The sequence below is a fragment of the Garra rufa genome, chromosome 3, assembly GCF_049309525.1.
Source record: "Garra rufa chromosome 3, GarRuf1.0, whole genome shotgun sequence".
Lineage (NCBI taxonomy): Eukaryota > Metazoa > Chordata > Actinopteri > Cypriniformes > Cyprinidae > Garra > Garra rufa.
Window position 1 is genome coordinate 37,048,582 of NC_133363.1, and position 12,921 is coordinate 37,061,502.

Below are 12,921 nucleotides of genomic sequence, written 5' to 3' on the forward strand. Positions count from 1 at the left end.
TCCTTGATAAATAAAAGTATTAATTTCTATAATTTCAACTCCACTGTTTTAAATATTGATAATAATAAAAAAAGTATCTTGAACTGCATATTAGAATGATTTCTGAAGGATCATGTGACACTGAAGACTGGGGTAATGATGCTGAAAAGTTAGCTTTCATCACAGGAATAAATTACATTTTAAAATATATTCAAATAGAAAGCAGTTATTTTAAATAGTAAAAATATTTCACAATATTACTGCTTTTGCTGTATTTTAGATCAAATAAATGCAGGCTTGGTGAGCAGAAGAGAATTCTTTCAAAAAACATTAAAAGATCTTACTGTTCAAAAACTTTTGATATTGTAATAAAAAAGAAAGTGGGAATCCAAACAGACACATTCTCCCTATATACACAGTATTTGTCAAAACTTTGGAAATATTACGATTTTTAAATGCTTTTAATCAAGTCTCTTATGCTCACCAAGGCTGCAACTATGTGCTCAAAGACAGTAAAAACACTAATATTGTAAACAGCATGAACTGTTTTCTACTGTAATATATTTTTTGTAATACAATATACTGTAAAATATTTTCAAGTGCAATTTATTCCTGTGATCAAAGCTGAATTTTCAACAGTCATTACTCCAGTCTTCAGTGTCACATGATTCTTCAAAAATCATTCTAATATGCTGATTTGAAGCTCAAGAAACATTTCTCTGGATTACCAATGTTGAAACTGAAGGAACAAAATCAACAAAATAATTTCAACCAAAATAAACCAGTAACCCATTTTTGATTGGACTAGCTGACAACCACTGATCTATAATATAAGTGATGTTAACATTGTCTTTTCGGATGTTTAGATATTAGATGTCACTCCCTTATGTAAAACATTCCTTTCCAGTCAAAAATAAGAAACTTCACAATCAACAGTAACTTGTTATACAAAACCTTAGTGGAAACAGGGCATCGGAGACATTTTACCCTTTACCCATGATCCTCTGCTTGACCCAAGCAACAGCTGGATGACTCTGTGTGGGACCACCATGACAGGCAGTGGCCATTAACGTGTCATTTCCTCCTCCTTTTATCTGAATGAAGAGTGACCTCTCCATTTGACCCCAGCTATCATAACATCCTCTGTTTAAAAATGGAGGCTATTCACTATGGAATAACAGTTATCAAACTGCCCAGAGGCTGCTCTCATCAGGCCAGTGATTAGAAATGATCACAAAAATGAAAAATGAATGGAAAATTAACCCCAAAATGAACTCTCTCGATCTTACACACACACACACACACACTCAGCCATCTCTCTTTTTCTTATTTTCTCAAGCTCACATTTACTCATACACATGTTCAGTCAGAAGTCAGTAGTGGTCATCTTCAAGGTCCTCATGTTTAGTTGAAATTTTAATAACTCAAAACATACTTAAAGTTCTTAAATAATATCTGGCTGTTCTATTTTAAGTCAGAAGAACATAAATATTGGTTTTATATTACATAAATATTAACTGTCTAAATCTACTATTATTAAAATACATCACTTGGGAGCTACAGAATAAAATGCCATTCATATTTTATACATATATATATATATATATATATAATTATACTACATGTTCAGCACTGGGCATCCACAATGGACCAACTGTTGTGCATCAGACTATGTATGACCCCTCTAACCTTTCACCAAACACACACCTCCCTGAAGTACCAGCTCAATTACTACAGTCACGTGGATTGCGCTCCAAGCCACAAATTTCTCAATGTGCAGTTTGTGTAGAATGGTATATGATCATGTAGCCAAAATATGCAGATTTGAAATGAAAATGTGTGTGAAAACCATAATAAAGTTCTCAAAAGAGTTCAGTGTGCTATGATTGTGTGAGTCTGTACATGGTGTTTCAGCATGTGTGTGTTCATGATTAATGTTTCCTCTTCACTTCTCTGACACCTTTACTTGTAATGGTTCTGTACTTTAAAATCAACTAATTATCTTCATTTTAGATGTCATCATGTGTGATATTTTCTCTTTTCTGCACTGGTTTACCATTCATGGCATGACAGAGATGTACTGAAATTGAAACTAACTGCATTTGGGTTTATTCAATAAACGGCATTAGATTTTTATTTACACAGTTCATAACGGTAATTGAATACAAATAATGGGCAGGTATCTGCTTAGCCATCATGAGAACTGACCCTTGGCTGACCACCTGAAGAGAGACAAGGCCAGAGCTATGCACCGCCTCACACATTAGAAACTCTCTCCGCTAGTAACAAGAGCAGGTATTCATAACCATAATATTTCCAACATTCCAAGTAGGTAACGTCAAATCAAAGCAGTGCAGAAAAAGAAGTCATTGAGGGAATGTTGTTTCAAATTTTTTAATTTCCAAAATCTTTTCGCCGGACAGAGGTGACACTCAGGCGGGTGAGAAGGTGAGAAGAGTGGACTTAAATATGATGGATGACTTTTTTTTTCATAATTACATTCCAAACATTACACAGTGGAATTCAGCAGTGGTGTTACCTTACCATTAACTACCTGAGTAAGTGCAGCTGGGGCTTCTAATGAATCAACTAATTCATATCGTTCATTTCCTGATATACTTAATAACATAACGATGAGACCTTCTGTCCTCAAAAATACTGAAAATAAATAAACAAACCCTATAAGCAAAAGAAAATATAAATCAAAACAACGCAACTTAACAAAATGACTTTTAAATAATGTGTCTTTTTTAAGGTTTAAGACAGTTTTCAGTATATATTAGAGAAATAGTTTACTTCCAGAATAAGTTTCCTGATAATCAGTGGTGTAATGAAACGAAGTAATAATACAAAGTATTTTTGGGATTATCTATACTTTACTTGAGTTTTTATATTTCAGCCTACTTTTACTTTTACTCCACTGCATTTCCTAATTAAAATGTATACTTATACTCTGATACATTTCCCTGAAGCATATTCGTTACTGCAGGAAAACAGGTTTGAAGAATCAGTGGTCTGGCGCTTTAGTCATAATATTGCTTGTTTTTTGCTCAATTTTGCCAACGAAAATAGTCTCAAACTAAGATCACAGCACTGTTTTGTGTCTCTGAGCAATGGACGGTGTTTACTTATTAAATGAATCAGCTTTTTGAACGAATCGATTGAAAAAATGATTCAGTGATTCACTTACTAACACAGTCAAATGTTTTGTTCCTGAATGAATCAGCCGTTTGAATAAATCGTTGAATCTTAATGACTTACTCATTAACAGTCACTTGCTGCCACCTGTTGGCGGTTTTAATTTCACATTGCGACAATTTTTTCATTTCTTAAAACTTGAATACTGATCTTTGAAATAATTTATGTTAAAAACAAAACATTAGGCCTATTTATGCATCTGTAACTGCAGTTTAACCCTCTGGGGTCTGAGGGTGTTTTGGGGCCCTGAAGAACTTTTGACATGCCCGACATTTGTGTTTTTTTCAGTATCTTAAAAACATTTTAATGGTTAAATTTAGATTACATTGTAATCAGCACAAATTAGGCTACAATAATATGCAAGCAATATTAATGTGCATGTTTGTGTTTTTGAGAAAACTACATGTATGCGTGGTTATTGAAAATCTAAAGTTTTGAAGTCACTGAAATAAGGCAATGAAGCACATACAGAACATTTGTCATCAAGACTGTTGAGAATTGGATGTGGTAGGCTAGAATTTTTTCAACCAAATGATGTGAAAATCATCTCGTTCACTCGTTCAGAGAAAACAATATATTGATGTAAATTTTCTAAAACATGTTTTGTGATCGAAAGGGATTATTCATAGGTATGGCAATGACCCATGAATATTTAGCAATTCACACCCGAGAGACAAAAGAGCGATACAGCCGACCCCAGGGAGTTAAATGCATGTATGTCCCCTCTGAGATACATTAATCTGTGTAAATACATCTAAATGCTATTTCAGATGCAGATTCCAGAAATGTTTTCTTATGTTGGAATGAAAGACACTAAGTACCGGATTAAGTGCTCCTTACCCAAAAATACACAATCTTGCTACTCAAGCATGAACATTTTATATATATTGATTTGCTTCTTTTCCATTTTGCATTTACTAGTACTTTTACTTTGAATACCTAAGTATGTTTAAGATTAAAACAATAATTTTTGTACTTAAGTACAATAAACGTTACGTACTTTAAGACTTTTACACAAGCAATATTCTAAACAGTGACTTCAACTACTACCAAAGTCATTTTCAGGGAAGATATCTGTACTTTTACTTAGTTATGGCTTTTAGGTACTTTATACACCACTGCTGATAATAACATCCAATATGTTCATGTCTTTCTTTCTTCATTAAAAAAGAAATTAAGTTTTTTTGAGGAAAACATTTCAGGATTTTTCTCCATATAGGGGAATCAGCAGGTTGAAGATCCAAATTGCAGTTTCAATGCATCTTAAAAGGGCTCTACACAATCCCAGCCGAGGAATAAGGGTTTTATCTAGTGAAATGATTGGGCATTTTTGAAGAAAAATAAAAATGTGTATACCTTTTAACAACAAATGCTTGTATTGCACTAGCTCTGTGATGTGCTTACAGAACTTTATACACAGTTAGCTGTACTTTGGTTTAAAAAGGTAGGGTAGGGCAAAAAACTCCATCGCATTTTCTCCACCACCTTAAAAACCATCTGACATCTTGTTTTACCTTTGTAATAGCTGTTTGACTTTCTTTGCAAGTTCACTTTGTAAACACTTGGTGAATACTTCCGTCTACGTCACATGTGACCTTTCCAATGTGACTACGTAACACGTGAGGTCAAACTAATGCAAGAGGAGCATTTGTGGTTAAAAAGTATATACATTTTGTTGTTTTTAGAATATGACCAATTGCTTCACTAGCCCTTTGAAGCTGCACTGAAACTGGAATTTGAACCTTCAGTCCATTGGCTCCCATTAAAGTCCAATATATGGAGAAAATCCTGGAATGTTTTCCTCAAGAACCTTAATTTCTTTTCAACTGTAGAAAGAAGGTCATGAACATCTTGAATGACATGGGGGTGAGTAAATTATCAGGAAATTTTAATTCTGAAAGTGAGCTAACCTTTAAAGGAAAAAGGCAAGACTCAAATGCCTAAGTCTCAGTCCAGTAGCTTATTGTGGGACAGCAAAAATGATTAATTCGGACATGATCGGGTTTAATTCACCCCAAGATGACTCACAAATCAGCCTCTATGGATTATCTGCTCAAAGGATCTATTGTGCTGAGTTGAGGGTCATGATATCGGCCTGAACTCTGAAATTTATACCACTGAACTAAAAGGCTTTACTACTTGTGTTAATGCAATGCATAATGCTTTTAAAGAATACATTTTCGAACATATCACCAGTTCATTATGGAAGGTAATTGCTGGGTTCTACAAGCTATGATCAGGAACTTTGACTTTAGGTACAGCTGTAAAGCTGTCAATTAATTACCAGCATCAATTAAAAGCTGCATTTCAATTGCCATGGGACAAAAGAAGAGAAAAAGAATGAATCATTCAAAATAATTATCCGTTTCAGAAAGATTAGAGAAAGCTGCACATATGCACAGACACCAAGGCCAGGCCAAACTGTCTGGAGTCTGTACACAGGCCTGTTCACTGCAGGACGGTCTACATGATTAATGACCTCCAATTAAAGCCAGGATGACAGATTTGACATTCATATAATGCAGTCCCCAAAGATAACCTCTCTCTCACACAAACTCATCGTCTGAGCCAGTGCTGCCTCAAAACATCAACACCGACAGATCTTAAATGCTTTAAAGCTGGACGTCAAACAGCTCAACATTTTTCCTTATTCAACAACATTTATTGATGTCCAAGCAGACAGGCTGTCAAATACAGACAGAGAGGACTGCATTGTTGCACTTGCAACTTTGAAAAACCCACATGGAAGACTAAACTGAAGACTGACAAAACAAAGCAACAAAATCATGCACATAATATGGAATCGCTCTAAAATAATACCACACCAATTTCATGTCCGCTTTAGATTTTAATATTCACGGTTTCTGAACTTTTTGTCTTTCTAAAGACAAAAACCACAGAACTCACTTTATACTGTGTCTTTAACAACTGCGTATTAATATTTAAGTCATGTGATACAATGCAGTTGTTGTGTGTTTTTACATTGTACTTATTTATTTTTTTAAAAATACATGCATGTAACTACATCTGTAATTAAGTTACATCTCTAATTAAAATGTCCTCTTTACGCCTACACCCACCTATCCATACCTGGGGCCCTATGAGTTCCACGATGTGGAAAACACTGATGGAATCACAGAGTCCAGTCATAAAAACTGAATTTACTGTATAACACAGAATGTCACAGAATTTGCCAAATTTTGGATGGATACATCAAAAGTAGCTCAGTACACTTAAATCAAAATGCAAAATGAACTAGTGTCTGTGTATATTTAGCCGCAAAAATATAATTTAAATATGAATCTTGAATGTTCTGCATGTCTCTGTGTGAATGAATGGTGCAGACGCAGTTTCGTTTACTACACACACATACTAAGAAAAGTGTTTTCAGAATCTGCCGCCGCAAAACATGAACACATAAACAATCTCTAAAACTGCTCTGATACTCACTTCATGAGCATTTTACCATTTCTTTTGAGTTAAACTATCGTCATATGATATACAAACAGAAAATTAAAAGTCTTCACAGCTACCCGTCAAAATAAAAGTTTGGTTTAACTTGAAGAAACTGTGACAGAAACATTACTTAATGTAATTATAGTACTACTACTATTAATAAAATTATTATTAAAATATATATTTTTTAGAGGAATGTTTACCAGAAAAAATTATTTACCAGAACAATGTAAATACACAACACACTATTTCAGGAAAAAAAAAATATATTAAATAACATTAAATATTTTTTTATAAAATAAATAATTAGAGATGTTTTTATTAATATTTATTGAAACCATTAAAATGATATCCAGAAAACACAGAATGTAGTAAAACATACTAGTGATGCTCCGATTGATTGGCCACCGATCATGATCGGCCGATATTGGCTAAAAATAGCTTGATCGGCGAACCCCAAAAGCGCCGATCAAAAAAGCCGATCACTTGACGTAAATTACTCCCAGGACTTTTTCACACGTGCATGCACAGGTAAACAACAGCAGAGCGGAGCTTACCAGTGGCAACATGCAACATGAGTACTAAATTCTTTATTAGTTTTGTAAGGGTAGTCTTGTTATTGGGCATGTGACTAAGTTGTGCGTGACGTGTACAGAGCGCTGACTAGTTTTGGCGGAGAAGTTTAAGTTTACTTTCGGTTTCATTATCTGCTATCTTCAGTGAGTGGTGAATGTGCGTGCTTGAATGTAAATGAATGTATCTTTCTATATCCGTCATATTGCAATAATGTTACCGCTGTATGTCTGATTGTTGTCATCAGTTCATGTTGTAGTTCAGTTCATATAGAATGAGGAGAAACGGTGCACGTGTAATTCACGTGCGTATGTTTAGCGCCATTTTATCGCATCGTAATTCTAATGAACGCATATAGATGTTACAGAGGTGAATGTTTATGTTTCCTATATACAGACAGATTCTGATATATCATATTTAATTCAGCCTAAACCACATTTTACTACCTTTATCCTAATGACTGCAATGCTGGATAATATAATCCTTACATCAACTTAAAAAGCAGCTACAAATAACAAGCAAAGAACATAGCCTAGTCTAGTGCGAGGTGCACTTTAATATAAATAAATCTCTTATCCATGTGGCGCGTTAAGGCGACGTGGCCACTCTATGCGTGTGTTTATATCATGGCAAGTTTCTGAAGCATCCTAGAACCGACTCTCTGCACTGCATCGCTAAAGTTAGGCACCTTTTTTACGGATAATAATAATAATCGTCTTGCTATCGTCAAACCCTGCTGAAAAAAACAGCATATGCTGGTTAGGTATGTTTTGGTGCTGGGATGCTGGTTTAAGCTGGTTTATGCTGGTCCTTTCCTGGTTTCAGCTGGTTCTTTTGCTGGTTAATGCTGGTCCTTTGCTGGTTTATGCTGGTCCTTGACCAGCAATATGACCAGCATAAACCAGCAAAGGACCAGCATAAACCAGCTAAAACCAGCATCCCAGCACCAAAACATACCTAACCAGCATATGATATTTTTTTCAGCAGGGAAGGCATCAGCAACTGGCGATATCTCTAACTATCGTCGGTCTACAACCCTAACTTGGTGGTTCTTCAAGATATTGACTGTAGCCTATTTCTACAGTTTTTTTTTTTCAATATAGTTAATTTAGAGTTAGTTTCATTTCTACAAATGGTGCAAACTCTGCTAGATTATAGATAAAGATTCCCATTTCCCTGCCATTCCGTGATCGGCAATCGGCAATTCATGATCTTGGTGATCGGTAATCGGTGATCGGCCCCATAAATGCTGATCGGAGCATCTCTAAAAAAATACAGAATTTAAGAAGAAAAAAAAACATTGAATAGGGCCTTAAAAATCTTATTTTTGTTAAACGTTTAACCCTTAAGTGACCCGGGACATCATTCACTACCCTCTCCCTCCTTCATTTTTTCAAGTTTGACAGTAACTTTCTTAGTATTCCTCAATCTATTCAAGAAAAAAAAAAAAAATATATATATATATATATATATATATATATAAAAAAGTTTTTTTCTGATTATTTTTTTTGTACACAGTGTTTAGTCGCTAGAGACCCGAGGTGTGTAATAGTGTAAGTATATTTTTTGTGTGCAAAAATATGTAAATATCTGTTGACTAAATACGTGCAATTTACATTTATTCCTCAAGGTGGCACTGTTCAATAGACAATAATGATGTGATGTTTCACTCATAACTATCGCAGGCATAAAACAACAGAATATCATCAGCAAAAATTTAACTGGTTTGAATGGCTTTACAGCTGTCAGGATTATAGCCTGTTTTGTCTAGTGTTTCCTAGTGTTTTCCCCCTCACTTGGACTTCTGTTGGTTTCTCCCTTTGTCTCCCCCTGTTGTTCTGTGTTTTATTGGTTTGTCCCCATTAGCTTTGATTTGGTTCACCTGTCTTGTTAATTTGCTACACCCCCTGCCACTCCTATTTAAGTTGTTTGTTTCCTCAGTTTCAATGTCAGTCGATGAAGTCTCATGGTGTTTGTCTGCTCCTCGTGGTTTGTTTTGAAGTTCGTCGTGTTTATGTATCCCTGCCTTTTGTTTTGTTTCATGATTTAATAAATTAGTGTTTAGTTCTATTCCCGTTTCCTCGTGTGTTCTCCTGGCTCCTCGCCTTCCCTGCACAGCGTGACAACAGCAGAGCAATTACTGTACGCAATAAAATATAAATGTCACTGTTTTTTGATGGTGGATGTGGTGAATAAGCTGCCAGCGATCAAAATATTTACATTGAAGTCATTGAACACGGTTTTGAGAATATGGTTAAGATCGCGAATATCAGCCAGATGCTAAATGTACTGTGGAAGTGCGCTCTGAGGATGACGGCGATGGTAAAACCATCTGCTCAGATTGAACCCTTCTAAGTTTCAAAAGGTAACGAAATTTGCTTTATTTTATTCTTCTGTAACTGTTCTTAAAATATGAAGAGAGTTTTCTGCTATTGCAGAAGTTAGAGATCCATCCGTGCTGGATATATCGGTCAGGGTTGCTAAAGAACTGAATATGTAATAACGTTTGGCAAAACATTCATGCATTTAAGGGTTAATAAATTGCTGTTTAATATTGTAAGTTTTATGATTTTAAGTAATTAGACATGCTTTTAGATGAATAAAATTTAATCATTAAAACAAAGTCTAAAAAAAAAATAAAACGGAAAAAATAGATACACAGATTTCATAGGGCCCTACATACCACAAAATAGATCCTTATCTGTTTATTAGCAAAAGTGTTTTGCAATGCATCAACAACATAATAAGAAAATTGTACCTAACAAGTAAATCGTTTTGACGCATTATAAAATGTGGCAGGCAGATTCCACAATGCTGTAAGGATCTGAGAACAACGCAAAACTTTGGATCCCAGTATTGTTCAAGGTCCAAACACATTATTGAAGATCTTAAGGCTGCTTTCGTCTCTAAAAAACACCCTTAATAATCCCCATGGCTGGAAGTGTGTTTGTGAGAGAGACAGAGAGAGAGAGCATACGACACAGTGTAAGAGGCAGAGAGGGAAAAAAAATCTGCCAACAATTAAACACAGACAGCGTTTTTACTCAGGGAAAAAGTAGCTGTTGTACTCCGAGCTGGAGCTGCCCGTGGGCAGCCGCGGAAGTGTCATTAAAAGGAGAAAGGATGCGTGAACAGCTGTTTTCAGTGCTGGCTTACACTGCCTGCCATGTTCCCTTTTGTAGTCACAGCGCGGGAATACCACAAGCCTCTGCCACGCCCGCCAAACTACACCTCACATGGCCAACATATGCCTTGGGATGAGGGATGGAGACCGAGACTGAGTTTCTCTCTGGGTGTAAGAGAAGAAAAGGCGGGAAAAACGACACGCTATTGAGCTTACAGTAGCCTCGTGCTGCCTCATGTAGTAGTGGTCACTGACAGCATGATCTATCAATCATCACAGCATGTGTGTTCTATGTAATGGGCTACACTTCATAGAAACTTTCTGATTGAGAAACAGACTGGCTATGTTCACAGTGTTTGAGCAAATATTAAAACTTTGTTTTTTCCAAAAAACGAAACTGCCGTTCAAAAGTTCGGGGTCAATAAGATATATTTAAATATTAATGATTTAGATTTTTTATTATATAGATAGATAGATTTTTTTATTGGATCTAAAATACAATTTGAATTAAATGCTTTCTAATTGAATATATTTTACAATGTAATTTATTCCTGTGATCAAAGCTACATTTCAGCATCATTACTCCAGTCTTCAGTGTCACATGATCCTAATATGCTGATTTGCTGTTCAGAAAACACTTTATCTGAAAAAAAATGCTTTTGTAACATTATACACTATACCTCAAAAATAAAAGCCTGGAGTCAGTATAATTTTTTTTTTTTTTTTGGAGGGGGGGGGGGGGGTAATAGAAAGTATTATTTTTATTTGCAAGGTTGCTTACAAATTGATGATAAAGACATTCATAATGTTACAAAATTTATTTATTTATTGAATTTCAGATAAATGCTGTTGTTTTGAACTTTCAATTTATCAAAGCCTGAAAAAAACCCTACTGTTTTCAACATAATTATAAAAATAATAAATGATTTTTGAGCAGCAAATCAGAAAATTAGAATGATTTCTGAAGGATCGTGTGACTGGAGAAATGATGCTAAAAATTCAGCTTTGAAATCACAGGAATAAATTAAGCTTTAAAATATATTCAAATAGAAAACAGTTACTTTAAATAGTAAAAACATTTCAACATTTAACTGTGTTTGCTATACTTTGGACCAAATAAATTCAGGCTTGGTGAGCAGAAGAAACTTTAAACATTAAAAATCGTACTGTTCAAAAACTTTTGACTTCAAATAGTCAACAATCAAACTAATGCTGTTGATTTTCACTTTCTATTCACAAAAGAATCCTGAAATATAAATATAAAAATTATGTATCATGAACAATGAATAATTTACATTTTACAATTTCAAATTTTGCAATTCTGTACATAAAAGACTTCCTTCAACAACATTCTACTGCCCTTATTTGTAAGTCGGTTTGGATAAAAGCGTCTGCTAAATGACTAAATGTAATGTAAATATAAAATCTCACCAACCCCAAACTTCTGAACAGTTTTGCATGTCCACGTTTTTCTTATGCGGCCAAATGCTCAATATGAATTTAGTTTGGCTTGGCAATTGCACTACAGCTATTCTAAACATTTTCATAACCTGACAGGTTGACAGCAGCCCTAACATTAGTAATTGCCCGCAAAGAGTAACTTGCGACGCATGCTCCTCATACCATAAATACTTCACGTTGATAACATGAGTTGTATCATATTGTATGAGTTTCAAAAATCTGTCTGTCATGAAAATGTTAGGTTTAAAGTCACCACACTAATAGAATGCGATTGTCAATCATCTCTTTCATAACCAAACTGTGTATGAACATGAGTCTTTGTACACCAAACAAAACTGACACCCGTCGACCCTTGGCATGAAATAAAACTATTTGTGAGGTACTTGTTCATCTAAAAGATGCAAACAACATTCCTGTTATTTCCAATGTTGCGACTTAAATGGTCTACTGACACATCAGTAATATTCAGAGGTAAAGAGAGCCTGTAGGAGAGGAGTGTGATAGAGTGTGTTTATATGGCCCATCAGTGCCACTCAGGAGCAAGCCCACCTGTAGTCTGCAAGTCATTACGCTAGGGTCACGGGATATCCTCCATGTAAACGCACACTCACTTCACTTCAAATTGGGTGTAAAGATCCCATTTCCTCTCATTCGCAAACTGAAACACCTGTCCAAGGATGGGATATGACGTCGTCATGGTATCCCGACATCCATTATGGCCCCATTACCTGCAGATAAAAATGTTAAAAGACACTGTTAAAAAAAATTTTGTTCATAAAAGTTGCATGTACACGAAGTAGATTTTTTCCACATTATCATTACTTTTTACATGCACAATTTCAGTATTAGTCCTTTTTTCTTATTAGAACACTTTCTTTAAGAAATCTGGGTCAGTTTTAATACGGTAAACACTCACAGCTATCACAACAGATGCCAGACGATGATATAACGCTCAAAGAAGCGTCACTTTACATTTAGCGTACTTTGCATTGATCCTTTCCAGAAAATGGAAATACTTTCACTTCCAAGAGTCAAACCTGCAACGCATTTGTAAAAATTAGTTATTAATGACTTAATAAGAAGACAGCACTGAGAAGACGAATAAACAAAGATTAATTTTATTCTGCGCC